The sequence below is a fragment of the Sycon ciliatum genome, chromosome 6, assembly GCF_964019385.1.
Source record: "Sycon ciliatum chromosome 6, ocSycCili1.1, whole genome shotgun sequence".
Lineage (NCBI taxonomy): Eukaryota > Metazoa > Porifera > Calcarea > Leucosolenida > Sycettidae > Sycon > Sycon ciliatum.
Genome location: NC_088648.1, coordinates 32,177,882 through 32,205,868, shown reverse-complemented (window position 1 = coordinate 32,205,868; position 27,987 = coordinate 32,177,882). Strand labels below are relative to the sequence as shown.

At 46.4% G+C, this 27,987-nt stretch overlaps 1 long non-coding RNA gene across 1 annotated transcript; it reads right to left on the bottom strand.

Moving 5' to 3' along the window:
- Positions 1 to 5,003: 5,003 nt before the first annotated feature.
- Positions 5,004 to 27,901, bottom strand: LOC135819915 (uncharacterized). Its single transcript, XR_010554007.1, has 3 exons — positions 27,395 to 27,901; positions 9,428 to 9,475; positions 5,004 to 5,403 (listed from the first exon to the last, which is right to left on the bottom strand). It is a non-coding gene; the product is annotated as an uncharacterized LOC135819915 (long non-coding RNA).
- Between the last annotated feature and the right edge of the window lie 86 nt (positions 27,902 to 27,987).

Sequence of the window (27,987 nt, the reverse complement as noted above, 5' to 3'; positions counted from 1 at the left end):
CCAGTCCCTGACAGCAACGCCCTCGGGTGGGCTGCTAAATCTGGACTCCTCCGCTGATGGTAAAACCGTGAGGCAAACGCTGAAAGAGAAGCACCCGCCGGCGGAACCCATGCATGCAGATGCCCTCATCATCGGCCCCTGCCCCGACCTGCCGCACCCGGTGCTCTTCGAAGCTCTGAACAGAGACATCATTCGGCAATCGGTGCTAAGGACAAATGGAGCAGCGGGCCCATCCGCCATGGACTCTACCAGCTGGAAACGCTTGTGCACCTTGTTCAGAGCCTCCTCCGACCAGCTATGTGATAGCATCGCCGCCTGCGCCAAGCGCATCGCCACCGGAATCATTAACCCAATTTCCCTTGAGTCATTCACAGCATGCCGCTTGGTGCCTCTGGATAAGAAGCCCGGGGTGCGCCCAATCGGCATATGTGAAGTCCTCAGAAGGATAGTAGGCAAAGCCATCCTCACCATAATCGGAGAGCAGATCCAACAGGCGGTCGGGTCGCTTCAGCTGTGTGACGGCCAAGAGCAGTGTCTGCTCCAGCGCCGGGTGAGCCGGGTAATCCACCCGGTTGGGCGGCGCTTGGACCCGGTTGAAAATATAGTACCGGGTCACCTGTGACCCGGTTGGTACTTTATACTTTCGAAATTTGAAAGGACTTACTACATGGCTTGTTAGGAGCTGCATCTGCCGCTAGGGTTTATCGGGTGTTAGCAGCCGTCGTGAGTTCCCATCGGGAACGGATACGATAATTTCCTTTTTTTTTCATGGCTTGTATGTGTCAGATACTTCTTCTTCTTTCGTAATTTTCTAATTCTTGTCCTCTCTTTTCTAAATGCGGCTTATCCATTTGCCTTTATATCATTGGGCCTAGTTCCCGTTTATTCTCCGGATTAATTAAAATAAACCAACAAACCAGTTAAAGCATGTGACTCGGCTGGTGAGACAGCGCCAGGTACATGTGTACCCGGCTCCGACCCGGTTGAAATGGTTGCGCCAGGTACACGTGTACCCGGCTGTCCTACAATCCTAGAGCAGACACTGAAGAGTGTGGTGTGGAAGCAGCAATCCACGCAATGGGGCACCTATGGAACGAGGAAGAGACCGAAGCAGTCCTCCTAGCAGACGCGAGCCATGTGTTCAACAGGCTGAACCGCAGTGTGTGCTTGCACAACATCGGTCACCTCTGTCCGGCCATCGCAAGTGACGTCACCAATACCTACCGGCATCCCGCACGGCTGTTCGTCGATGGGGAGTGTCTTCTTTCTGAGGAGGGCACCACCCAGGGAGAGCCGATGGCAATGCCTATGTATGCCATTGGGCTCCTTCCACTCATGCAGAAGGCAGCGAGCAGCTCAGCGGCACAGCACATCTGGTTTGCGGATGATTCCACAGCAGCAGGCCGTATGCGTGCGCTGCGTGTATGGTGGAACACGCTCGAGGAGGAGGGCCACAAGTTCGGATACTTCATCAATGGTTCCAAGTCCACTCACCTGGTGAAACCACAGTTTGCCAAAACCGCGGAGGAAGGGTTCCATGGGACTAATATCGCAATCGTGCAAGACGGTTGCCGTCACCTGGGTGCGGGACTGGGCACTGGTGCTTTCTGCAAACAGTTTGTTGCTGCGAAGGTCACGGTATGGGTGAAGGAACTGCAAGTCCTCACCAGGTGCGCCCAATCGCAACCACAAACAGCGTACACGGCGTTCACGCAAGGGCTGAAGGGCAAGTGGACGTTCCTCGCTTGCACCATGCCAGAAGTGACGGAGAATTTCCAGCCACTGGAGGAGATTATCCACGGCGAGTTTATCCCGGCGCTCACAGGACACCCCGCTCCTGATCAGACCACCCGCACTCTCCTCGCTCTGCATTGCCGCCTAGGGGGCATGGGTCTAATCAACCCGTGCGATCTCGTCAGCCAGTTTGATGACTCCAGGACCATCACGCAACCATTGGTGGAGTGGTCCATCGTGCAAAACACGGACCTAGGTGATGTTCACCACACCATGAAGGCAGAGAAGGCGAAGGTGCGCAGGATCCACTCCGTAAGGGAGAAGGAGACCCTAGTCGCTGTGGAAGAGAGCATTACTTCGGACTTAAAGCGGTCCAGGGAGCTGGCGGCGGAGAAGGGTGCCTCGTCGTGGCTGACATGCAAACCACTGAAGATGTTTGGCTTCATGCTATCCAAGGGCGCATTTCACGATGCGGTTTCATTGCGATATGGCTGGCCTCTGAAGCGGTTGCCCTCTGCTTGCAGCTGTGATAAATCATTCACCGTGGCCCATGCTCTCTCCTGCTCAACCGGCGGCTACCCTAGCCTCCGCCACAACGAGGTACGCGACCTCACAGCATCCATCATGAAGGAAGTTGCGCACCAAGTTGTGGTGGAACCGCTGCTAGAGCCGCGGACAGGTGAGAGGATGACGCTACGGTCGGCTTCAACTGAAGACAAAGCCCGCCTGGACATCGGTGCCAGTGGAGTCTGGGGAGGTCTGTACGAGCGTTCGTATTTTGATGTCCGGGTTTTCAACCCCCCATGCCCCCACCAACGCCAAGTTTGCCTTTCCCGCTGTGTATAAGCAACATGAGCAGGAGAAGCGTCGTTGCCATGAGGAACGGATCACCAACGTCGAGCACGCCTCCTTCTCACCAGTTGTCTTGTCCTGCAGGGGAGGGTATGGCAAAGCTGCGACAGCACTCTATGCTCGGCTGGCATCGATGCTCGCCGACAAGAAGCAGGAGCCGTACTCTGCCGCAATCTCCTACATCCGATGTAAGCTCAGCTTTGCCCTCATCCATGCTGCTGTTGCCAGTCTGCGAGGCAATCGGCACCGAGTGCCCTCAGATGCAAACGCCTCTGCCCGATTTGCGGTTGCCATGAGCAGCATTGGTTAAAGCTCCCCCCCCCCCCCCCGAGGCTCCACAGCCATTTTTTATCTCTCGACTGTTTTCACTGCCATTTTTGCTCTCACGACTGTTTTCACAGCCATTTTGCTCGTTTTCTTCCGGTGCTGTTGAGGTTGTACTCGTAATTGTGTTTATTTTGCCCGTACAAGAGGCTTGGCTCTTTAAAAAAAAAAACTTCTAGATTCCTGTATGATCACGTGAATCTGTTCGCTTGAAATTTGCATATGCCGTGCTGTTCTAACCTGGCTCGAAATACGCACAGAAGTACGTTAGTACGATTTTCTTGACCCGGGTTGATTTCAACCCTCCCCCAAGAGGGTTGAAATCAACCCGGGGCGAAATTCAACCCAGGCCAAGCGCAATGCGTCATGTAAACGCGCCATTCATTTTGTGTACATGGCGGGTTGAAATCTGACCCGGGTTGAAACGCCTCATGTAAACACAGCCATAGGCATGCCTGGCGCTATCCCGTACCTGTCCCGTACCGTACCATCAAAGACAGCTAGCTGGCCACAATATTCAAAAGGGGCTTTCAAATGCAAGATTATAACGTGAAGCAAGTTGGAAGAATGAGTATGTTTGCGAAGTGTATCGGAGAATGCACGCGGGCCTATTGATTGCAGGGCGATAGTGTGCGTTCGAATTCGAGGTTATGTCTAACAAAATAGGAGGAAATGAAAAATGTATAACATCTCTATGCTTTATTTGCCTAGGTCATCAATGTGGTAGACGGTGTCGTATTACCCTCGGTGGCAAAGAGAGAGTTTAATTTGTTCGCTCAGGGCCCTACGCTATGCTTTTTGGCCTAGCTCATCATGCATGTTATTCGAACAGATGGAAACTTTTTGCAATACAATAATTTAGCAGATCAGTTCGTTGTTTTATGGTTGGACATTGTAGCCGTCATGGTCGACGTAAAACACTACAGCCAATGAATGGAAAAACATTTCCATCAGTTCTAATAACATGCATAATGAGCTAGGCAAAAAAGCATAGTGTAGGGTCCTGAGCTTCCAAGCTCTTTTGTGTTAAACAAGGAGAAGACTGGGGAATATTGACTTACGCCCTGTAGTTGGTATCACCAAAACCCGTGTCCAAACAAGGAGATGAACCGACACGGCAATGGTGAGGTGAACATCGAATGAATCATTCCGAGGAAAGAAAAATGAGAAACCAGGCACACACAATGGATAAATGGAACGTCAGTAAGCATTGGAAGTGTATTAGATAAGACAATAGCAATAAAGAGGTTTCGCAGAGCAAACGTTCGCGCAACTTTCAGTTGATGTCACGAAAAGCGAAACTTCGTACGAACGTTCACAGCTTTGAGCGCGAAAGTTGAAGGAAACGTGAAACAAACTTTCGCAGGAATTTTCGCTGGTCGGGAACCAGTGCGTTGTATTGGTGAATCACTCGGGTGCAATGTTTTGTGCTTCATCTTTCACAATCCTGTACATCTACTCATGGCTTGGTTCTCTGGTTATAGTTTTCCCGTGTGGCAGCCCATGCTGCTTTATCTCCGGAACGATCTCTGATTGCCTGCGTGCTCATCGTCTCAGAAGCGGCTACAGTAGTGATGCTTTTTTGAATATTTGAAGTTGATGATGCGCCGGAATATGGCACAGGCCACACTGCGTGTCTGTCGATCTCCGGCCGTGGTCAACATAGGGAAAGAGCTCTAGTCCCAGGCCGAGTCAGGGTAACGCCACTAGCAGCAAATAGATTCTTAGGCGGTTGAAGCCCCGAAGACGACTTCTCAAACAAGTTCAATCACGAGAGGGCACGCATACTTTGTTTTCTTGGAGCGAATATTATGCAGAACACAAACTTCGCTCGAACATTCACAAAAATATTCGCAAGCCCAGACGCGATAGTTCATGCGAACTTTCGCTCTGCAAACCTGTCTAATAACTGCTACTTCTAACCCTACTCAACATGTTTCCAGATTTAAAACGTTCTCTGTGACTCTTTCGCAAAGTGAACCATTCAATGTGTGTGCTGTACAGGCTGTGTAGCTATTGTTTGGAGGGAGTACACATCACAACCCAGAGGTGATGTGGTCTGCATGACAAAATATACTCGTTTTCAACAAGGAGAGGGCTAGCAATTATTTATTTCCATGGTGCGGTTAGCATCACCAACATCCATATGCTAACAATCCAAACAAAGAGATGAGCCGACACAGCAATGGTGAAGTGAAGATTAATTAAATCATTCCGGGCAAGCAAAAATGGAAAATAGCCACAAACAAAGGACAAAGGAACAAACAGTAAATCATTGCAGCTCATTCAAACTTACTTCACATCCAAACTGGTTAAACACATTCCCTATGACTCCTTGTACATGTAAAGTGAACTATGCAGTGTGTTCAATATGCGCACTGTGCAACTCATGCCTTGAGATTATTGACGTCACATTTGAGAGCCGGCGTGGTCTACATGACAAAATACACTAGTTATAAACAAGTAGAGGGCTAGGAAACATTGACTTACATTCTGTAGTTGTCATCAACAACATCCATATCCAAGCAATGAGATGAACCAAGAGGGCATTGGTGAGGTGTAGATTGAGTCAATCATTCCGAGGAAAAGCAAAAATGGAAAGCAGTCACACACAATGGATACATGGACAATCAGTATTCATTGGAAGGGTATTGAGGAAAGAAAAAGCAATTCCAGCTACTGTGTACTTCTAAATCGCTAAACATCCATACTGAACTGTTCTCTATGACTCTTTGTAAAGTGAAGTATCCAGTGCTTACACTATGCACACTGTACACAACATGCTTAGAGGGTGTACACATGACAACAAAGAGGCAGAGTGGTCTGCATGAAAAAATATACTGGATATTAACAAGAAGTGGCTAAGGGATTCTTGATTTGCGGTCTGCAGTTGACAACAACAACATCCATATCCAAACAAGGAAATGAACCGACACGGATATAGTGAGTATACATCTGTTAGGTACCTCCGCCCGTACAGTATACCCTTTTCCCCTAGCTGGCCTGCATGCACCCATACTACGTCATTCTCACCTTTCGTTCCGTTGGCCTGGGTAGCTACTTGCGCACCCATGTTTGCCATAGCTACCCAGGCCCTATATTTTGCGTTGCCTCTCTTCAAATCTCTCTCTCAACTGTCTTCAAGTAATCGCTCTCTTGAGTCGAGCTCTCTCTAGTCATAATGTAGTTGTTGCCTTGCGTTGTGTCAGAATGTCCAACAATGGCGTTCAACATTGGCGCCCGGGTTTTGCCGAAGCCCGCGAATCTAGGATTCTCGTGCTCTACCGCCTGGCATTCGTCTCGTCACGTCAATCTCGTCTAGTCGCCAACCTCGTCTCGTCCATGTCAACCTCGTCTCCCCTACGCCAACCTTGTCTCGTCTCTGTCAACCTCATCTCGCCTATGTCTACTTCGTCTCGTGCAAGACGTGCAGGTCAGCTATTTCTCATTATTTCTTCCTCTCTCTCTCTTTCTTTCGTGCGTCTTACTTCGTCAAATTTATTTCCGGTTTATTTATTTCGTGAATTTTCTTTGTAGTGTGTGTGTGCGGGCGTGTGTTCATAAAATTTTACCAAATTAGAGGTCCGATCATGGTGAGCCACGCTCTAATTTTTGATGTTTAGCAGAAGTGCAACTACGCTACTTAAACACGTTTGTGAGATCCGTGCGCGCGTGCAATGTGTGTGTGCTTTTTTCTCTCTACTTCCTCAGTCATTTTTTCTATATTTCTTGATATTTTCCGCGAGGCCGCGACTCTTTTTTTTACGCAGGGGAGGTATTTTAGGTACCTCCGCCCGTACAGTATACCCTTTTACCCTAGCTGGCCTGCATGCACCCGTACTACGTCATTCTCACCTTTCGTTCCGTTGGCCTGGGTAGCTATTTGCGCACCCATGTTTGCCATAGCTACCCAGGCCCTATATATTGCGTTGCCTCTCTTCAAATCTCTCTCTCAACTCTCTTCAAATAATCGCTCTCTTGAGTCGAGCTCTCTCTAGTCATAATGTAGTTGTTGCGTTGCGTTGCGTCGCTCTCTTGAGTCGAGCTCTCTCTAGTCATAATGCAGTTGTTGCCTTGCGTTGTGCCAGAATGTCCAACAATGGCGTTCAACACATCCAAGACGCGGCGCGGTCTGGATGACAAATATACTCGGTCCTGTAGCTATGCAAAAGACGTTACTTCAGTAACCTCTGGCGCTAGCCAGGGTCAACACAGCTTTAATTAGCGTTTGGGTTTGTGTGTTTGTGCCGTTGGCATGCCTGGCGCTATCCCGTACCGTACCACCAAAAACAGTGGGCCACAGGCGATGTGGTCCGTATGAAAAATGTACTGGTTATTAACAAGAAATAGCTAAGGGAATATTGACTCACTGGCTGCAGTTGGCATCAACAACATTCATATCCAAAGAATGAGATGAACCGACACGGCAATGGTGAGTTGTAGATCGAGCAGTAGCGTGCAGTGAACACAGCTACAGCATCATTTTTGACTGAGGAACTCGCGAGCAAGACTATTTATTTCAAATAAACTACTACTTGTCGCCCAGATTGTAGTTTTCGCTTTGTAGAGAGGGAGTAGCGGTAGCTGATTTTTCGGCTTGGCCACTGCTGTGCCTGCACTGTCGTCCGGCTTTACATGTAGTCGCCGGCCAAGAAGCAATGATGGGTGTCTCTGTTATTTGTATCGCAGCGATCGCTGATTTCTGTAGTTCTGACACTAACCAAGTCTGGGCTCGTTTCCTTATCCAGCAGCAAGCAAAAATCAGAACTCCTATCTCTCAGGGGCTAGTCAACACTCAGCAGGAAAACACTGCACGATAGATTGAGAGCGTAGGAGTAAAACCAAGTTTGGACTCGCGATCGTACACCAGTGCGGCCCAGTCAAAGTGATTCCGTGACCGTTGGAAAGACGACAAGTGACGCGACTTTTGTTTGTCACCACTTGGCCTTGTAACTACGTGTTACTACGAGTTTTCAGGCAGCGTGAGATAGGCACTTCGACAGCTTATACCCGACGAGGAGGCAGCAGTCGTAATGGGGTACTAGCTGTGCTAGTACTCGTTAGCAAAAATCCGAACTAGCGCACACACTGCACTGCATCGCTTTGTACTGCATTCACGACTGACGTCATGCGCTTTGTTTTGCTGCGTAATCACAAATGGCACCCAGCCTAGTTTCGCTGAAAAGAAAAGAAAAACAAATCTTGCTTGCCCTGTTGTGCTCTTCGATTCAGCGGATCGTGCTTCAGCAATGTTTCGTTCCACAAATCAGGTCCAATCTCAGACCTGGTGTTATCTACAGTCTACTTCGCTTATAACGACACTCGGCGGGACATCAGAAAAGTGTCCTCATTCGCGAAGTGTCGTTATACCCGAAGTCTCATTATATGTGTTACAGTGGGATGGGACTTTGCTCTGAGCATTGAAATTCTGTCGTTATTCGCGAATTGTCGTTATATCCGCAGTCGTTATTAGCGAAGTTGACTGTAGCTATTTGCTGCGGCTCTGCCTTGCGCCATATTACATCCATTTAGCATTGCAGCTCTGCTTTGAGCTAACCGCAGCTCTACTTTGAGCCAACAGCAGCTCTACTTTGAGCTAACAGCAGCTCTATTTGAGCTAACAGCAGCTCTATTTGAGCTAACAGCAGCTCTACTTTGAGCTAACAGCAGCTCTACTCTGAGCTAACAGCAGCTCTGCTCTGAGCTAACAGCAGCTCTGCTCTGAGCTAACAGCAACTCTTCTCTGAGCTAACAGCAACTCTACTTTGAGCTTCAAACCAGTTGTTTCGAAACCAGCACTCCTCAACCCAAAGATGCCTCTTTGGTGACTTGTTTGTGCGAAGGATGGGGCTAAAATAGCAATGAACCAGAGAATTTGATAGCTCAGGTCCCTATGCTCTGCTTTTTTGCCTAGTTCATCATGAATGTTATTCGAACTGATGGAAACGTTTTTGCAATACAATGATGTAGCCGGTAGAGCTCTCTTAGTATGATTCTTCATGAAGTTAACTACCCAGTGTCTTCATAATGCACACTGTACAACACATGTTTTGAGATTGTACATGCCACATCCAAGAGGTGGTGTTGTCCGCACAACAAATACACTAGTTAAAAACCAAAAAAGGGCTAGGAATCATTGACATTCGTTCTGTAGTTGGCATCAACAACATCGATATCAAAACTATGAGAGGATTCGAGCAAGCTTGCCCCTACCTCGCCCAACTGTTAAAGGGTGCACTATCAAGCTAACCAACATTTTCTTGTATCAGTTTTTGTACCGAGAAGTTTGTAATCGAAGCAGTAGTACATACAGCGAATGTTTGCAATTTGGCCTAAATTTGCGTAAAAAGTACGGGTTCACCCATGAAAGTAAGGTTGTATGTTGGTGGTTGTAGATTTGTTGTTAGATATAGTGGTGGTAGGTTTGGAAGTAATGCTGGTGGATGCAGCCAAGTTAGACTTGATGGTGGTGGCAACAGAAAGAGAAAGCCTGCATGAAGTTGTGATATGAACTTACCTTCAAGCTTGGATGGTTTCTCAGCCATGATGCTGGGTTTTGTATGTCCTAGAGAAGAGAGAGAGAGAGAGAGAGAGAGAGAGAGAGAGAGAGAGAGAGAGAGAGAGAGAGAGAGAGAGAGAGAGAGCGAGAGAGAGAGAGAGAGAGAGAGAGAGAGAGAGAGAGAGAGAGAGAGAGAGAGAGAGAGAGAGAGAGAGAGAGAGAGAGGAGAGAGAGAGAGAGAGAGAGAGAGAGAGAGAGAGAGAGAGAGAGAGAGAGAGAGAGAGAGTGAGAGAGAGAGAGAGAGAGAGAGAGAGAGAGAGAGAGAGAGGAGAGAGAGTGTGAGAGAGAGAGAGAGAGAGCGCGAAAGAGAGAGAGAGAGAGAGAGAGAGAGAGAGAGAGAGAGAGAGAGAGAGAGAGAGAGAGAGAAGGGAGAGAGAGAGACCAGTAGGAAGAAAAAAAAGAGAGAGAGACAGAGAGACAGAGAGAGAGAGAGAGACAGAGACAGAGAGAGAGACAGAGAGAGAGAGAGCACGCGAGAGAGAGAGAGAGAGCACGCGAGAGAGAGAGAGAGAGAGAGAGAGAGAGAGAGAGAGAGAGAGAGAGAGAGAGAGAGAGAGAGAGAGAGAGACAGAGAGAGAGAGAGACAGAGAGAGAGACAGAGAGAGAGAGCACGCGAGAGAGAGAGAGAGAGAGAGAGAGAGAGAGAGAGAGAGAGAGAGAGAGAGAGAGAGAGAGAGAGAGAGAGAGAGAGAGAGAGAGGAGAGAGAGTGTGAGAGAGAGAGAGAGCGCGAAAGAGAGAGAGAGAGAGAGAGAGAGAGAGAGAGAGAGAGAGAGAGAGAGAGAGAGAGAGAGAGAGAGAGAGAAGGGAGAGAGAGAGACCAGTAGGAGAAAAAAAATTGTGTTACTGATTGTGTGTCAGACCCGGAGTGGTTGGACAAGATACTTGAAGCGTCCATTTACAAAATATCGTATAGGAAATTTGGAATAAATTTGAAGTCTTCAATGAAGACTAGCTAGTTTGTACTTGAGGTGTTTGGGCTATAGCGTGGGCTGTGTCCTACCAGCATGTGTCCATTAACAGGAAGTACTAGTCTAAAGAGAGTGTTGAGTGGCCGCTGCCTGGATGGCAACTACTAGCTTAGTGGTACAGCATCCCTGGCCATAAGCGAGGGTTCCTGGTTCAAGTCCTTTTGGTGATACTAGTAGTAATTTTGTTTGCGTTTTACCGACAAAATTCATGTTTACTGCTGAGGAATTCTTGTTTAGCCAACATAATTATAACACATAATTATCACCCAATGTCAAAATTATAACACATGAAGCCTGAAAGGCTATGTATGGCCATATCAAGCATGAATTACTTCCAGCGGTGCTGCACTTGTGTTCATGGCCAGCTCACAATTGCTGCACCGATTCAACCGGTGCTCCCCGCATTGAAATGCCGGGATGCACAAGCATTGAAAAACACCATGCACAGACTCCCTTGTTCCTAGTGCATGTTTTGCAAAGTGATAATGCTGCAATGGTGCTGTAATGATACTGAAAAAGAGCTTCATTTTTGATATGCATGTCATACATACTATACAAAATATGGGTTCACATACATTTAAATGGGACTTCGGTTATAAAGACACTTTTCTGATGACCGCCGAGTGTCGTTATTTGCAAAGTTGACTGTAGTATGGATATGCATGTCAATATGAAGCTCTTTTCATGCTCCATGCCAATGTGTACTTTATTTCCATAATACAATTCAAAGGAGCTATAAAGTCAATATGGAGGGAAATAGATTGAAAAATTAAACTTTTGGAGCCATCAACAGGGACATGTACACATGTATGATGATTATTGTACAATCATGTACAAATACATGTAGTTGGGCTGATCACTCCAACTACTGTATTTAGAAGCAAAATGATATAAGCAAAATAAAATGTACCCCCCCCCCCTTGGCTGCATCTTCTTGCACGTGTGCATTTCTATCCATTGCCATGGGTTCTGGTACTTCTGTATGACAGGTACAATGTCATGTACATGTACTTGAAATGGCTGTCAAAAACCCAGAAAGTCGTTATTCAAGCAGTGAATATGACCCTGGGGCACTAAAAGCATGTCGCTATTCGCGGAATGTCGTTACTCGGATAATCGTTGTATCCGAAGTTAAATGTATACAGTTAGATGAGACTGTGCTCTGGGCAGGGAAATTCTGTCGCTATTCGAGAATTGTCGTTGTAAGCGAAATTTACTGTACATGTACATACTTGCCAATCCAGTCAAAGCAAATTCCGTAGTCACACGCCCAGTTTCCCTTGATTTTCTCTGATTTCCGTTATTTTGCTGGTTTTCGCCAATTTCGGCCATTTTCTCTTTTTTTGGGCAATTCTGGAGTACTGTATAGCAGTAGTAGGAAATTTTCGGACGGAAATATTTTCGGACAATCTGAATTTCGACCTTTCGTACGGATTATAATTATTTTCGTACAGTGCTACATGCTAAATGCACGTGTTCGCATGCGGTACGCATGTATAGTGCACATAACTTCACAGGAACAAATTTTAGTACGGAATTAATTTTATTACAAAAGAGGCCGTGTGCGAAATCGTACGAAAATAAATTCCGTCCGAAAATTTCCTGCTATACAGTATTTTGGCGTAATTGTTGCGCAAATGTTTGGCGATTTTTCTTTATTTTTATTCATTTCTAAAGCGGGATTCACAGAAGCTTTTTGCGATGCGACGCGATCTGCGATGGATGCGTGCGATGCGAACTCGCGAAATACCATTCACAGAAGAAGTCAGTGATGCGACAACATCTTGCTGATTTGGCTACGTCACCATGATATTCGCCCGGTTTGATACAACTTGTACAAATTTAAAGGCAGCTCTTGAACCTTTGTACAACTTTGCTGTAGAAAAGGTCAAAATCGTACGCCAAATCGCTTGTAGTATCGCATCGCATCGCAAAAGTTGAGCCAAGCTCAACTTCTGCGATGGCCCTGTTGCGGCAGTTGCGTGGGGTCCGCGATGGTTGCGATTTACGGATTTCCTGGTTTCGCGGCTGTCGCATCGCGTGTCGCATCGCAAAAAAGCTTCTGTGAATCCCGCTTAACCCATTTCGGAAACTTCACTTCTCAACTCCAAAAAAAGGTCTCTTCACTACGATTAAAACTAAAATTAAAATTAACATTTGTTCAGAAAGTGGTGGACATCACGCAACTGAATTGTAAACATAAGGTGGTCAACTGGCCACCGCTTATTTTTTTTAGTTACTATTCATTCTTTAGATGAAAATTCTTTTATAATTAATGATTTCGAAAAATTATTGACGTTTCGGGCCACTCACCCATCGTCAGAACCACGATAAAATAAGTTTCATCTAAAAAGTCAATAGCAACTAAATAGAGCGATTGTCAGTTGACAAACCCCCTTTTATTCCCGTAGCTATGCAGAAGACGTTACTTCAGTAACGTCTGGCGCTAGCCAAGGTCCACACAGCTTTAATTTGGTATTTGTTAATTTGTGTGTTTGTTTGTTTGTTTGTGTCACGCCTGGCGCTATCCGTATCTGACGGCAAAAAAGCATAGGATGTTATAAATTTTTCAATTCTCTTTTTTTTAAGGCATATCCTGGGATTCGAGCCCGCACTATCGCCCTACATGCATTCCCCCACACACTTCGCACTCATACCCATTCTTCCAAGTTGCTTCACGTTATTATCTTGCGTTTGAAAGCCCTATTTGAATATTGCGGGCAGCTGTATGTGGCCAGCTGTGTTTGATGGTACGGTACGGTACGGGAGACGGTGTCGTATTACCCTCGATCGTACCTGTCCCGCACCTATCCTCTACCGTACCGTGCCATCAAAGACGGCTGGTCACAATGCATATTCAAATAGGGCTTTCAAATGCAAGATCACAATGTGAAACAACTTGGAAGAATTAGTGTGTATGCGAAGTGTATCGGGGGATGCATGCAGGGCGCGCAATAGTGCGGGTTCGAATCCCAGGTTATGTCTTAAAAAAAAGATTTTTTTAAAGAATTTATAACATCCCTATGCTTTTTTTGTCTAGGTCATCAAGGCAAAAAAGCATAGCGTAGGGCCCTGAGCTTCCAAGCTCTCTCGTTTAAGATTACCATTACACTGAAAATTTGGTGTAATGTTTATCCAGTTTCCAAGTTATCTGTTTTGTCCAACACTAACGGTTATAAGCAGAATACCTTTTTTAATTTTAATCTCTGGCTCTCCATCCGAGTTAAATGTTATTCTTAATTTTAATTTTAATCGCAGCGAAGAGACCGTTTTTTGCAGTTGAGTAGTGCAGTTTCCTAAATGTGTAAATGGCTGCGTTGGAGTGTGCGGACAATTAGAAAAGTTCATTTATAACCCATTGCTCATTGGGGGACCAAAACCTGAGTTTCTCCATTGTCAGATCGTCCTTACATGTGTGATTCTGTGAAATGCAGGGCTGCATGTACCCTTGTCACACCACAAAACAAATTTGTTTTCTTTTAAACACCCATGATTCAGTGTGAAATTCCGGCAGTTTTTCGATCAGTCAGAAATCCCCGTATGCCGATAGTGCCCTAGTTTTCCGGTAGTATACCGGTAAAACCAGTATGGTTGGCATTTTTTTACCGAATACCACAGATTCATCAGATGCTGCACAGCGGGGCCTAGGGGTCAGCGGGTAATGTTCGGCTTTTCATTATTAATGCTTTGCATAATGCTTTTGTAATTCCCTAAAAAGATGCATACAAATGCTCACAATAATGATCGGGAATAGTAAGAAAGACACATCAAATATGATTATGGCGAAACACATTCAAAAGATATGCGGAATCGTAACAATAATTCGAAATCACTACAAAAGAACTTAAGGGGGCAGCCTACCCATAAATTTCATATGGCATTCAATTGACCGTAACTTTGGTGTTTCTCAATGGATTTGAGTGAAATGTTGACCACACACTCCTGCCACTATGCTGGCCCTCAAGACATGATTGACAAGTTCTTGCGCCTCACTAACATGCTTTCCAGGCCGGAAAAACTCAAATTTCCGGCATAGTGCCACGGTGAGCGAGTCACCCAGGAGACAAACAAATGCATTTACAATTTTTTCACATTTTCGTGCCCATTCTGTCCGTGCGCGGGACCAAAACCTAAAACAAGTCTAGAAGCAGCCATGGGTGGTGGGGTAGGGCCCCTCAACGCGACCCTGGAATCTGTCACAACGGAACGAGTGGGCATTCTCTCACAGACCTCCACAGACCGAAGTCAATTTCTGAATTTTTTTAGGTTTAGCACGTGCTACGAGGTCGTACCTTTGTTACAATATCCAGTGCTGGGACCTCCACAGCAAGCCATTTCCACAGCGCTGCACACCAAATCCAGGATACCCTCAGAAACCGGCAAAGACTACCACTCACGTTTCACTACTGCCTAGTACTGAATCCTACCTGACTTCTTGAAACGACTCAAACTTGCCAAAGTCACTAAATCAATGTCAACTACAATATTCAAGCCACATATCTGCAAGGCCACGAGGGTGCTGGCAAAAGTCGTGCAGCCCAATACATGGTTTTTTAACGTGATTTTTTGGACTTTTTTGGACTTGGAGCAAAATTCTGCACACTTTCGCGTGTTTCCATCATACGACAAGTTGCTCACGGTCTGCTCACATTTAAATACAGTGCTGCCAACAAATGACAGCGTGCAACAAAAAAATCTTTCCTTGCAAGGGCATATTTTCGGCCATAACTCTTGAACGGCTGGTCAGATCGGGACACAATTTTCAGAGAATTTGCAGCTATTCATGCTCTTTCAACTGACGTAGCACTCAATATGAATTTACAAAATCGATTTTCAGCGAGTTTTTGGGTAGTCTGCCACCTTAAAGGGGAAGGCCGGTGAAAAATTTAAATTTCACAGTCCGTAGAGTTCAGGGCGCTGAGTCGAATGGTCTTTGTCCGAGGAGGCTGCGGTCTATGGTTCGTCAGATACGCCCAATCGAACATGTGCGGATTTGAGCGCGCCTCACCCAGATCCAGGTGATGACGTCACAGCGTGCAGCCAGGTAGCCACACCATCTAGATGTGTACAAAACGGCCATATTCGGAGCGCGTTCGAGTGGGGAACCGTTTGTCGCAGCTTCTTCGGACCAAGACCATTCGATTCAGTGTTACAAACACTACATATCCTGTGATTTTCAGCTCGGTAAACCTCGAGGTTATACCGTATTTTAGCCGTTTCCGAGTTGGACTTTTTCCGTCGACATGCACTGGCCTCTAGCCTAGTCTAGGCTCTACGGCTCTACATGTAGCAACGCGCTGCGTGCATGCTAGCTGTGTAGTCAACAAACTCATCACACACGGAACTACTCCCGCACTGCCGTGCTGGGGTAGGTACAACAAGACTCGAGTCACAAGACTCAGAAAACTAGTCAACACACGGACTTGTCATGTACTACAGTCTACACTCGTATCAGTCGTATTGTTCAGTCATGTAGTCAGAGAATGAGCGTTTCTCCTTGCCGGTGCCGGTGCACCGGTGGTTGTGCTTTGAGAAAGAAAATTTTAGTTTTCCGCTCCCGCCTCATTATTTTATGCTACAGCGATGAGTGCACAACCGTGACAAGTGACAAAACAGCGAACAGCTCGCGGACCTAGAACTTTCAGATCCTGTAGCGTTGCGAGCGAAGAGTCGTGCCCGTGGTTCAAAGAGCCTGCACTGTTCTCCAATTGAGTGTCCGAAATATGCCAAGTTCGCACCAAAACATCACCATGTGGCAGATTACTGGAGTATAAGCGAATCGGTATGGAAAAACTTTTAGTCTTAGAGCACTCGCATCACTCTTCTCCATTTTGGCGACTCTGTTCTCCAGCGATCTGATAATTATATCCGCCTCGTCTGCAATAGCTGCTGCTTCTCCATCAGTCGGAACCTCAGTAGCGCTCACTCTTGACCGGCCCGTGCGGCCATTTCTTCAGCTGAATACCGAGGTTCTCAGCCCCAGACCCAACTCATGAAGGTCAGCCATGGCTGCATCCTCACTCTCACAAGGATTAACGTCTTCAGAGTCGCTTGCAACACCTACTATGGGTCGCCAAATCATTTGAAATAGCACTGACACTATTGCTTTCACGCACTCCTTTTGACCTAGCTGCACGCTATGACGCTGCGGAGGGTGTGGCGCGGCCGCATGACGTCATGGCGCAGCCCCCGAAACTCAGTTTTTCAAACGGAAATATCTCGAGAACGTTTTGTCGGAGACACGTGGGACCAACACCATTCGACTCAGCGGCCGAAACTCTACCGACCCTGAAATTTAATTTTTTCACCGGACTTCCCCTTTAATTAAAGAAGCTCGGCTTTTCACTATTAATTTTAATGCTTTACATAATGCTTTGTAATGCCCTAAAAAGAAGTTGTATTTCTCGCCGGCAGAGCGCAGCGAGATAGGCGAGAAATGATTTCTCGCGAAATATTTTCAGTTGCAAAAATGGCATGTGGTGTGTTCTTTATTGTCGCTTCTTTTCCTGACTTCTTCAGTCAGTTTTGAGTCTCCCAAAGTCACATCTGGCTACGGCAAACTACCTTTCACTTTGTGTGTTGTCGCTATTGCTATCTATGTCTCTGTGTATGCCAGTATATGTGGAGCGAGACGCATATAATGCATTATACCTCACTCCAAATACACCCACACTCATATACCAGATCTCCCATGAAGTTTATAAATTTCCATATACACTGTTCAATATACACCACTAAGGAGGTATATACACCACTGAGGAAAACCATCAGAAAAAAACCCACTGAGGAGCTTTCTTTCTCTAAAAAGGAGTGTATATAGCTTTCTTTCTCTAACGCTATATTCACTCCTTTTTAGGGAAAGAAAGCTATATTCACTCCTTTTAGGGAAAGAAAGCGATATTCACTCTTTTTTGCTCTTGATCTTGCGCATGGAGAGGTATAAATATATTACAACAAGGGATCTCGTGTATATCGAGAAATATAGACCAGTTATAAAAACCTCGGCGAAGTCCCTTGTTATAATATACACCTATAATGCCTCGAAATTTAAAATCCTATTTTAATGCTCAGTGTAATGCCAGCATTACCCACTGACCTATACATAATGCCCTATAATGCCTCGACTTTTAAAATTCCATATAATGCTCAATAATTATAATGCCGGCTTTTACCCGCTGACGCCTAGCTGGGGCGGTGGCATAATGGTTGGATGTGGGGGCGGTGGCATAATGGATGGACGTGGGGGCGGTGGCATAATGGATGGATGTGGGGGCAGTGGCATACTGTTGACCGTTGACTGTTGGTTGTCTAACATTACTGCCTGCTGCTGGCCTTTCACGATTAGGCCCAGGATGCAGCAGCCTGCTGTGCTTGTATGCACAGCCGTCGATGCCGCAGGTTGCTGACCGGGTGCAGGACTGACCGGGTGCAGGACTGACCGGGTGCAGGACTGACCGGAATGGCCAGATCCCACACACTGGAAACATAGCTGGTGCTTTTTGGCGAGTTCCCAGCGTTCGTCGACGCTGGCGTCCTGGAATTTCTTGCAGTACCATGGCTCCTGTCCGTCACATATCAGACATTTTCTGCTAGACCTTTGCTGACTGGTCGTCAGATGTGTTCGGTGACGGTTTGGTCTGCCGCTGTCAAACTGACCAGCAGTGCCTGGTGCTGTTGCAGGTACCCGCTGCTGCCACGCCATGTACCGCCTCTGCTGCCACTGTACAGTATTCCACTTCTTGCAGTGTCCACTCAAGAAACGCTACTACCGCTGGCTGCTGTCGGTGGTGAACTAACCAACGTTGGTAGTTGGTGAGCATCGACTCTGCCAGCTTTCGCTGCAAAGCTCTGTACAGGGTGCCATCTCCGAGGTCTTGGTCTCGGCCTGCCTCGCGTAAGTTGAGGACAGCAATGTCGAGCAAATCACCAAAGTGCTCGAGGTCTTTGCTGCTCTTCACACTGGAGTGACTTTCTAGTTCATCCAAGTGCAGCGCTAATTGACGACGTTGTCCGCCAAACTTCAATTCGAGTCGCCGCTTGGCTGCCTCATAGGCCGCTGTTGAGTGTCCGAGTCTGTCAATAACTTTCAGCGCGTTGCCTTTCAGGTACTGGCGAAGCTGTAACAGTTTATACTCAGGTGTAGCGGGTGCCTGGTCAATACAAACTACAAAGGCAGCACGGCACGCGTTGTACTGCCGCTTGTCGCCGGAAAACTCTGGGACTGCAACACGCTTGAGTTGTCGCCACATGTCTGTTCCCACGCTGCCGGTCCGGTCGACGAAGTTATAGGCCTCGTATTGCCTGGCATCGAACTTGCGCTAGCCGGCACAGTGTGTGGTGCTGACATTGGCGCTGCGGACATTGGCACTACGAACACTGATACAGGTGCAGCCTGTGCTGCTGCGACTGTTGGAAATACTGATACTGGAGCAGCCCATGGTGGAGCTGTTGATACTGGAGCAGCCCATGGTGGAGCTGCTGGTACTGGAGCAGACCATGATGGAGCTGCTGGTACTGGTACTGGAGCAGACCATGGTGGAGCTGCTGATACTGATACTGGAGCAGCCCATGGTGGAGCTGCTGGTACTGGAGCAAACCATGATGGAGCTGCTGATACTGATACTGGAGCAGCCCATATCCCCATGCTGCTGACATTGGTGGCCCTGAAAACATTGCCTGTGTAGGTACAGAAGATTGCAGAGTTTTAGGTTGCATGGCAGTCTGGCCTACTCTGGTCTTGGCTATTGGCAAGGTCATCCCAGACACTGGCAGAGTGGTATGCAGAGTTGTAGTAGGCACTGCTGGTGCATGCGTACTGCTAGTCTTGGTCCCATGGCCCAGTGGCAGCGCTGACTGTCACCATGGTCACAGGGCTGCCCATACCTATCAGTCACTGGCAGGTAACCTGGTGGTGGTGCACTGGATGCTGCCAAGTAACTAATAGGCTGAGCACCAGCTTCTCTGACGGCTGTGTGCGCCACAGAGTCAGTACTAGTACTAGTACTAGGATCTGTCTCCAGCCTTGTCCAGGGCTAGCGGCTCCACTCACTGACTCAGTACCCATACTCAAGTGCTCCACCAGCATGTTCATCGCGTTCATCAGTCTCATCGACAAGAGCTGTGTGCATATCCAGGTAAGCTCGCAGTTTGTCGATTTGAGTTTTTCTGGACGGACTTCCAAAACGTGTACTGGGCGTTGCAAAACTGCTGTATTGCCAACAGAAGTCCGAAGAAGAAGACATAATAATATACTTCTCTTCTGTTTGCTCCGCATCCTCAGATAACTTGCTCCCAGACTGTCTGGGATCTGCTGAACGTAACTCGCCAGGGTCCTGGTGACTCCTGCAAGTTCGTCCATGGCTCCTTGCAGCAAGGAAAGTGCTTCAAGTACCGTTGCCTTGTCCGGCACAGGTCGCGTGTCGACATCTACCAAGACCAACAGCCCACGCCTCGCATTCCTGAGCTGCGTTTTGGCTGCCCACTTCCGCAGCTTCAGGAGCTCAATCTCACGCTCCAAATCATGGCATTCCTCCAAGGATGCCATTCTCAGGCGAGGATGCCATTCTCAGGCGAGGATCCTAACCTAACGACAAGCCATCCTCTGCTACCAAAATGTCTAGACGGCTAGATCGTACACCTCAGCGAGGATCGACACTCATGAATTACGATGGTGTTGGCTCGAAGAGCACTGGATTATACGAACGAGAGAGCTTGGAAGCTCAGGGCCCTACGCTATGCTTTTTTGCCTTGATGACCTAAAAAAAAAGCATAGGGCTGTTATAAATTCTTTAAAAAAATCCTTTTTTTTTAAGACATAACCTGGGATTCGAACCCGCACTATCACGCGCCCTGCATGCATCCCCCGATACACTTCGCATACATACTAATACTTCCAAGTTGTTTCACATTGTGATCTTGCATTTGAAAGCCCTATTTGAATATGCATTGTGGCCAGCCGTCTTTGATGGCACGGTACGGTAGGGGATAGCTACGGGACAGGTACGATCGAGGGTAATACGACACCGTCTTCCGTACCGTACCGTACCATCAAACACAGCTGGCCACATACAGCTGCCCGCAATATTCAAATAGGGCTTTCAAACGCAAGATAATAACGTGAAGAAACTTGGAAGAATGGGTATGAATGCGAAGTGTATGGGGGAATGCATGTAGGGCGATAGTGCGGGTTCGAATCCCAGGATATGCCTGAAAAAATAAGAGAATTGAAAAAGTTATAACATCCTATGCTTTTTGCCGTTAGATACGGATAGCGCCAGGCGTGACACAAACAAACACACAAACAAATACCAAATTAAAGCTGTGTGGACCCTGGCTAGCGCCAGACGTTACTAAAGTAACGTCTTCTGCATAGCTACGGGAATAAATTACAATACATGTATATAATACAACCCAACAGTACGCTTGTACGTGAAATATAAACCGACATAGAAACACAGGCGAAGCCGAGGTTTGTATGATGGTTTATATTTCACGTACAAGCGTACTAGTGGGATGTATTATACCTCACTCTATATACACCCACACTCATATACCAGATCTCCCATGAAGTTTATAAATTTCCATATACACTGTTCAATATACACCACTAAGCCTAAGGAGGTATATACAATACTAACGAGGTATATACACCACTGAGGAAAACCATCAGAAAAAAACCCACTGAGGAGCTTTCTTTCTCTAAAAAGGAGTGTATATAGCTTTCTTTCTCTAACGCTATATTCACTCCTTTTAGGGAAAGAAAGCTATATTCACTCCTTTTTGCTCTTGAGCTTGCGCATGGAGAGGTATAAATATATTATAACAAGGGACCTCAAGTATATGTATCTATTATTGCACGATTAAAGAGGTCAATATATGAAATATCTCCCTTTCTTTTTCTCTCCCTATCTCCTTTCCCTCTCTGACAGCATCTTTCTTTTTTTTTCTTTTTTTTCCCTTTTAGCTTGCCGTGGTTGGCTATCACCTGACCTCTCATGTTTATTGGCAGTCTTCGGACGGGCCAGGAGATGTTGAATAAATAAATAAATAAATAAATAAATATAGAACGAGTAAAAGACCGAGGTCCCCCGAGGTCTTTTACGATGTCTATATTTCATATATTGACCGATTATGAGGGCAATAATAGATTTATCACGACATAGCATACCTAAAACTGTTTTTGCTTTGCTATAGAAAGAAAGGAATACTATTGTAATAGTATAATAGTATGTACATATGCCGTTTACATTGGATATTACTTCTGTGTAAACCGAAGTTTTCAGTTGTCTCTTGTAGTACGTTCCCTAAGTTCTTTGACTGGGAATCTGACAGTTTGGGTTCAAATCCCAGCATTCGGCTTCAGATTTTTCTTCTTTCATTTCTGATTTTTTTGAGGAAAAAGTTCTAAGTCCTCGGGCTAAGTGGTCAATAATAAGTGGTCAATATAAGCGGTCAATATATGCTGATATTTGACCGCTTAGAGATCACAAGTTTCTGTGGGGGTCAATAATAAGAGAGTGATAAGTATATGTTATCGCATGGTTGCAAGGGCTTTATGGCATATTATTGCCCCGAGAGGTTAGCCCGAGGGCCGTAGGCCCGAGGGCTAACCTCGAGGGGCAATAATATGCCATAAGGCCCGCAGCAACCATGCGATAACAAATTTATCACATGGCCCACAGAGCAGACCATTGGGCTGCTGTTGAAATTAGCCCAAATGCCAACACATTATGACCACAATGTATATTGATGTGCTATCATTATCAAAACAGGAAAAATGAAGATATTTCTCCTACGCCCTAACAAAAAGTCTGCTACAGGCCATCAGAGAGTATACAGTACTGAAAGACGGAGACAGAAAAAAAGTGCCGGCACCGCATCGTCATAGCAATAGACATGGCAACGACAATAAAATACAGCAGAATCATAATTTCAGTTGAAAAATTAAGAGTGCTTCCACAAAGAGTTTCTTCATGTTTACATGTGTATCAGGAAGTTGTCAAATACAGTACTGCAACAAGTGCAAGTATTTGACGACTCCCTGGTGTGTAATTCTAAGGACAATTTTTCTTCTTTTTTTCAGCTCCAGATACATGTAGCTGTATTTTTCATTGCAAAACATTCCTGAATTGTTGTGTTTGTTGTTCAAGCAAAGGTGAAGGCAGAGGACAGATGAGCCTGGTAAGAGTTTTGCGTGGCACATGAAGACCACACACAGGCAGTGACTTTGCGAGGATTTGAAAACGCGCGACGCTGAGTTGAATTTGTGTTATTTCAAATAATTGTTTGTGATCACAGTACCACTTCGAGCAGAACTGAATCTTATCCACAAGCTTACCGACGGTCAGGCTGCCAACATGACTGAACAAATGATCCCTGCAAGCACCACACGGCAGACGTCCGAGGCCATGTCCATTGCCGGGATGTCCATCTCCAAAAAGAATTCCATCTTCGTCTCAATGCTACACTGCGACTCGTCGACGTCGTAGAGTCGTACATAATACAGTCTACAGTCTAGAGTCGTCGTACCGTAGTCACGCGATCACTGAAATAACTTTTTTTTCCGGGCAAATAAACTAATTTTTTGCGGGCAATATCGCATATTATTGCCCGCGGCGCGAAAGGTGCTGATTCGCTGGAGTACGGGCAACAATCACGTGCCATGTGATAATGAGAAATATCGACCAGATATAAAAACCTCGGCTTCGCCTCGGTTTTTATACTGGTGTATATTTCTCGATATACACTCGCTCCCTTGTTATACTTATACTTATGCTGACCTTCATACAAACTGACAGTCAGCTTCTGACTGTTTCTATGGTGGCGGTCTATATGGGGTTTGTATGGGGTTTGTATGACTATATGGGGTTTTTATGGGGTTTGTATGAGGTTTATATGCCCAGTATAAGCCGCCAGCATGATGGGCAAGTAAATAGTTGACTGGAAGTTTGTATGAAAGGTCAGCATAAGCATGAATATGAAGAAGAACAAGAAACTATAAATGGCCCAGTATCAGCGAGAATCGACCGTCGGGTGAAAATCATTTTTTTCAGAATAAGTCATTTTCTGCAACGGCACAAAACTCTTGCTTCGCGCTCTGCACATTCAAACAAAAAATTAGTTCATCGCAACAATGAATGCTTTTGATCGTCCTAGTAGAAGGAGAGTTCGTTCACGATGGCCAGCTAGCTGCCGTCCGGCTCTGCCAGAAGTCATTGGATTTCTTAGGCAGGAATCATCGCGTCTGATAGAGAACAACGACAGATTCCAGAAGATGTTTTTGTCGACGCGCAATTCCTATTTAGCGACCAGAATTTCAACTTGATTTAGGCTCGCCGCCAAAGGAGCTCTCTGCTGGCAAAAGTACTTTCTGACATCTGAAAATCCTTGTAGGGCCCTTCTGATTTTAGTACAGCTCTGCTCAGGAGAAATACTCAACGAGGAGAAACTAGTGAGGCGACGGCAACAGAGGTAGACGAACTGAAATGTCCTGGATCAACTCGAGTCAGGACGAAAGAGCGCTGCCGCTAGTGACATGATCTGAATTTTCCCAGGCTCCGACGCTGGACTCCGTGGTGAACACCAAACCCCTTGAACGGGGCAAGACGCCAAGAGCTGAACATTGATTGATGAGCTACGAACTCTCTGCGCTCAGTGCTGGAATCATGGCGCACTGACGCGCATGCAGCCAGTTCCCACAGAGCTCAAATTTCACAGAGGTGCAGCAGTGATGGACTACCTCTAAATCGTGTATGACTATGAGATGAAGTGTGGGGTGTTAGAATGTTGTGCCTGTGTTGTATTCCCTGTGGGATGCACAGACTGGGACTCCAGGTGTAGTTGTAGCCACCCTCCCTCCTGTTCTGCACTTCTCTGGATTTTCAGCAGACTTGGGATGGCGTTCAAACAGTTTTCATTGGTATGCAGTGATGAGGATCAAGGCCATCCATGCTCTATGCCAGAGGTTGCCCAAGACTCGCAAGAGTTGTTTTACAACAAAACTGGATGGATGATTTATTACACTGTCTATTTTTATTTATTTCACTGTAACACATAGTATTCCGATGTGGAAAACACTGTGATAAATTGTTGTATTTCCTGATATGTACCTATGCTTGTTTGAGAAGCTTCTAGTACCTATTCTTGTTTGAGAAGCTTCTAGGTCATCAATATTGCTTTGTTTGGTCTAATACTTTGCCATGTGATCACTAGATACCTATATATAGATGACAACAGCAGAAAAAAGTCATCTTGTGAAAAATCACCCTAAGGTCCATTTTCGCAGATACTGGGCCAAATATATCCGAAGTTGTATCGCTTGGAACCGAGAAGAGACCCAGAAAAGCCCCAAAGGCAAAAAGGCAAGAAGAAACAAACTAGAAGGAGTCCAGAAAAGGAAGCTACAGGCAATGTACAACAGTGAGGATAAATACGGGATCGTGAATGTGGATGCGCGAGTACGACTGAGAGTCCGACTGCGGTACACAGAGACATAAAAGGTTGAGTCCAACCAAAAGGAGTCCAGACGAGTCAATAGGGCTTGAAAGTGCTACGTCACTCCAAAGCAATGGCATAGCAACAATTTGAAAAATTCGAAAACTGGATCCACCTGGATCCAGTTTTTGTATGGATCCAAGCACATTTCAAGCGGTCTCACTCACAGCAAGGTGATGTTGCCAGTGAAACTGACTGATTTGGCTAGTGGGGGCGGGGTGACAACTGGTGGCGAAGTAAAAGTTGCACCTGCATACGACATGAGTGGGTTGCTATGCACCCACATACTAGGCACTTCACCCCATTTTTTGAAATCGCGTTTTTTCCAGGTTTATCATCGGCAATCGATGGTGGTGGGTATCACAAGGTCACACAGAAAATTTTATTGAAATCCACAGTGATACCACTCAGATATGAAGGGTTGAAGATAGGCAGTTGGATGAGGCGAGATCAATACAATTTGTGGCACCAACAGCATCTCCGAAGTATCATCAGTGGATATAGTCACAAAACATCAGAGTGTTTTTTTCAAGCACACATCACTCACTTACACCGACAACCCTGTATGGATCGAAACAATACAGATCAAAGTTCAGAATAGGCAAGAATACGGCAATTGTGACCGCAATCACTATAGCAACTCCATAGCAACCCATAGCAACGCCATAGTAACCCATAGTAACAGCTTCAGTTTGCTGTGAAATGAAATGATAACGACATACTGGCAGGCTCCGGCGGGTACAAAAGCGTAAGAGTTATAAAGACATTCTTCTGGCACAAAAACAACAGAGAACTTCCTCGTTGTACGCCGCAATGTGGAGGGTATGTACGCGCGCGCCCGCGCTCGCGAATTACTGCACAGGATATTCGTGCTCACAGTCATGCCACTTCAAGTGATTCCAAGTTGGCAAGAAGTTCTTCAGGACCTCTGTTGGTAGCTTCTTTCCATGGTGTGATATCTGCCTCCCTATCCTTCAACTGCTCCATGCAGCAGTCATGAATTGCCTGCTGGTGAGCTTTGAAATTTTGGTGAAGCGTGCCTGGATGCGTATATCAAAGCATCCCCTCATCAGAGGGTTTCTCCAGCAGCCACTGTGCCTTTTGATTGTTCGTAAACATCAGTAGGCCTTCCAGCGCGACCGTGTCAAAACTTGGCTTTCAGTACGCTTTGAGAATTCGCCCAGGTAGGACGACGCATCGTCGTTCTCCTCCGCCTAAAGCGCATACTTCTCAGTGCCTACGTACATAATGTCTCCTTGCGCAGCGATGCGCAAACCCTGGTAAACAAGAACTCTACTGTTTCCGAATGGAAAGACGACGCTGAAGACGATAAGCAACGTTTCAAACGCGAGCAAACAACAGTTCTTTGTGAAAAAAACTCTTTGCTGGTAGTGTACGTGATCTACAACTCGCAAAAATGTACGCACTATGACGTATGCGGGATCTACTGAAAGCTGAACGTCAGAGCAACACGATGCGCCCAACTATCAGCCCGTACAACGAAGCATAGCGCGTACCTGTACAGTTTATTTATTTATTTATTCAACATCTCCTGGCCCGTCCGAAGACTGCCAATAAACATGAGAGGTCAGGTGATAGCCAACCACGGCAAGCTAAAAGGGAAAAAAAGAAAGATGCTGTCAGAGAGGGAAAGGAGATAGGGAGAGAAAAAGAAAGGGAGGCACATTAATAATACATGGGATCACTTCGGATGAGACAGTGTGGAAAGCTGGACTGTGAATTTCCTGATATCCTGGCATGTCTTAATGCTAGTAGGCAGGTTAGACCAAAGGGAGTATGCTGAGAAGAAAGGGGATTTCAAAAACAGAGAGGAACTAGCTCGGGGCAGTGATAAGGCATTGCGTGTTGGTCTAGTGGTAACAAACCAGTTGTACTTGGCAATATGTTTCGGGACTTGGCAGTTTAGCGCATGCACTTGACTGGTGCCACGCAAGTACGGACTCTCACCTCAGCAAATTTTGACAGGTCCTGTCACGTGACTGAAGTGCCTACACATACTGAGGCAATAGCAAAGTCACACCTTAGTGGATCCAAAATAGAAATCTGATGTCAATTTACTACTCCCAGGCCGTTTTTGACGTCATCACTTTCAAGCCCTATCCACAGTACAAGCAGTGAAGCCAGAAATACTAAAAATGGACTCAGGCCACAAGTTCCCGCATGACACAGATGCTGACCAGCCAATACTACACGTGTACATGATACCAAAACTAGAGCCGTCTGTACAACTGACTGTAGTACTAGTAGTAGTCATACTGGGCGAAGTAAAAATTTTAAAAATCGCGACCTATACGAGCTAAAAATCCGCCTGACCATCGGAAATCTGCTTCCTACGCCCCTCTTATATCCATGCTGATCACACGATGTCCTCGCAGCCTACTATACTGCCTACAACCTAAACGTACATGTATCTGACAAAGACTCCGCGTTGTTCTGTCTTACCTTGTAGCAGCTTCTGCGCTCCACAATGTAGCAGGGGATGAGAATGCGTCACCAATTGCCAACTCAAGCCCGTCCATCTACAAACGGCACTGGCCCCACCCGGTGTGCAAGCGCAGCGTGGGGCTGTAACGACTGCTTCCAACCGACCCGCTAGCCGCTGAAAGCTTTGACCGTCAGTCGCTAACACTAGAATTGGCAGATGGTTTTTGTGCTGAATGAAGCGCTCGAAGTCGGCCTCAGGCCTTAGCGCTTTGAAATCAAACACTTGCTTGATTTTCACCAAGAGAAAAGAGATAATCTGTATGTAGGTACAAGTTCATGTCCACACTGACTGTCATGTATTATTATGCGCACAGAATGCTGAGAATGAGGACACCTACTACTAGCAGTAGTGCCAGTACCTAGACCTACTGCCCAGTCGACTAGTCATCGGTGCTATCCCCTGGTGTGCACAGTCAAGCTTTTCACACTACACACTCACATCTGTACACTAGGTACACGCTTGTTCGTGTCCTGTGGCTGTGCACGTAGAGACTGGGGTTTTTCGTAGTTGCTGTGCAAGGCCAGCGATGTCGTGTTCCGCGATTGCCGGG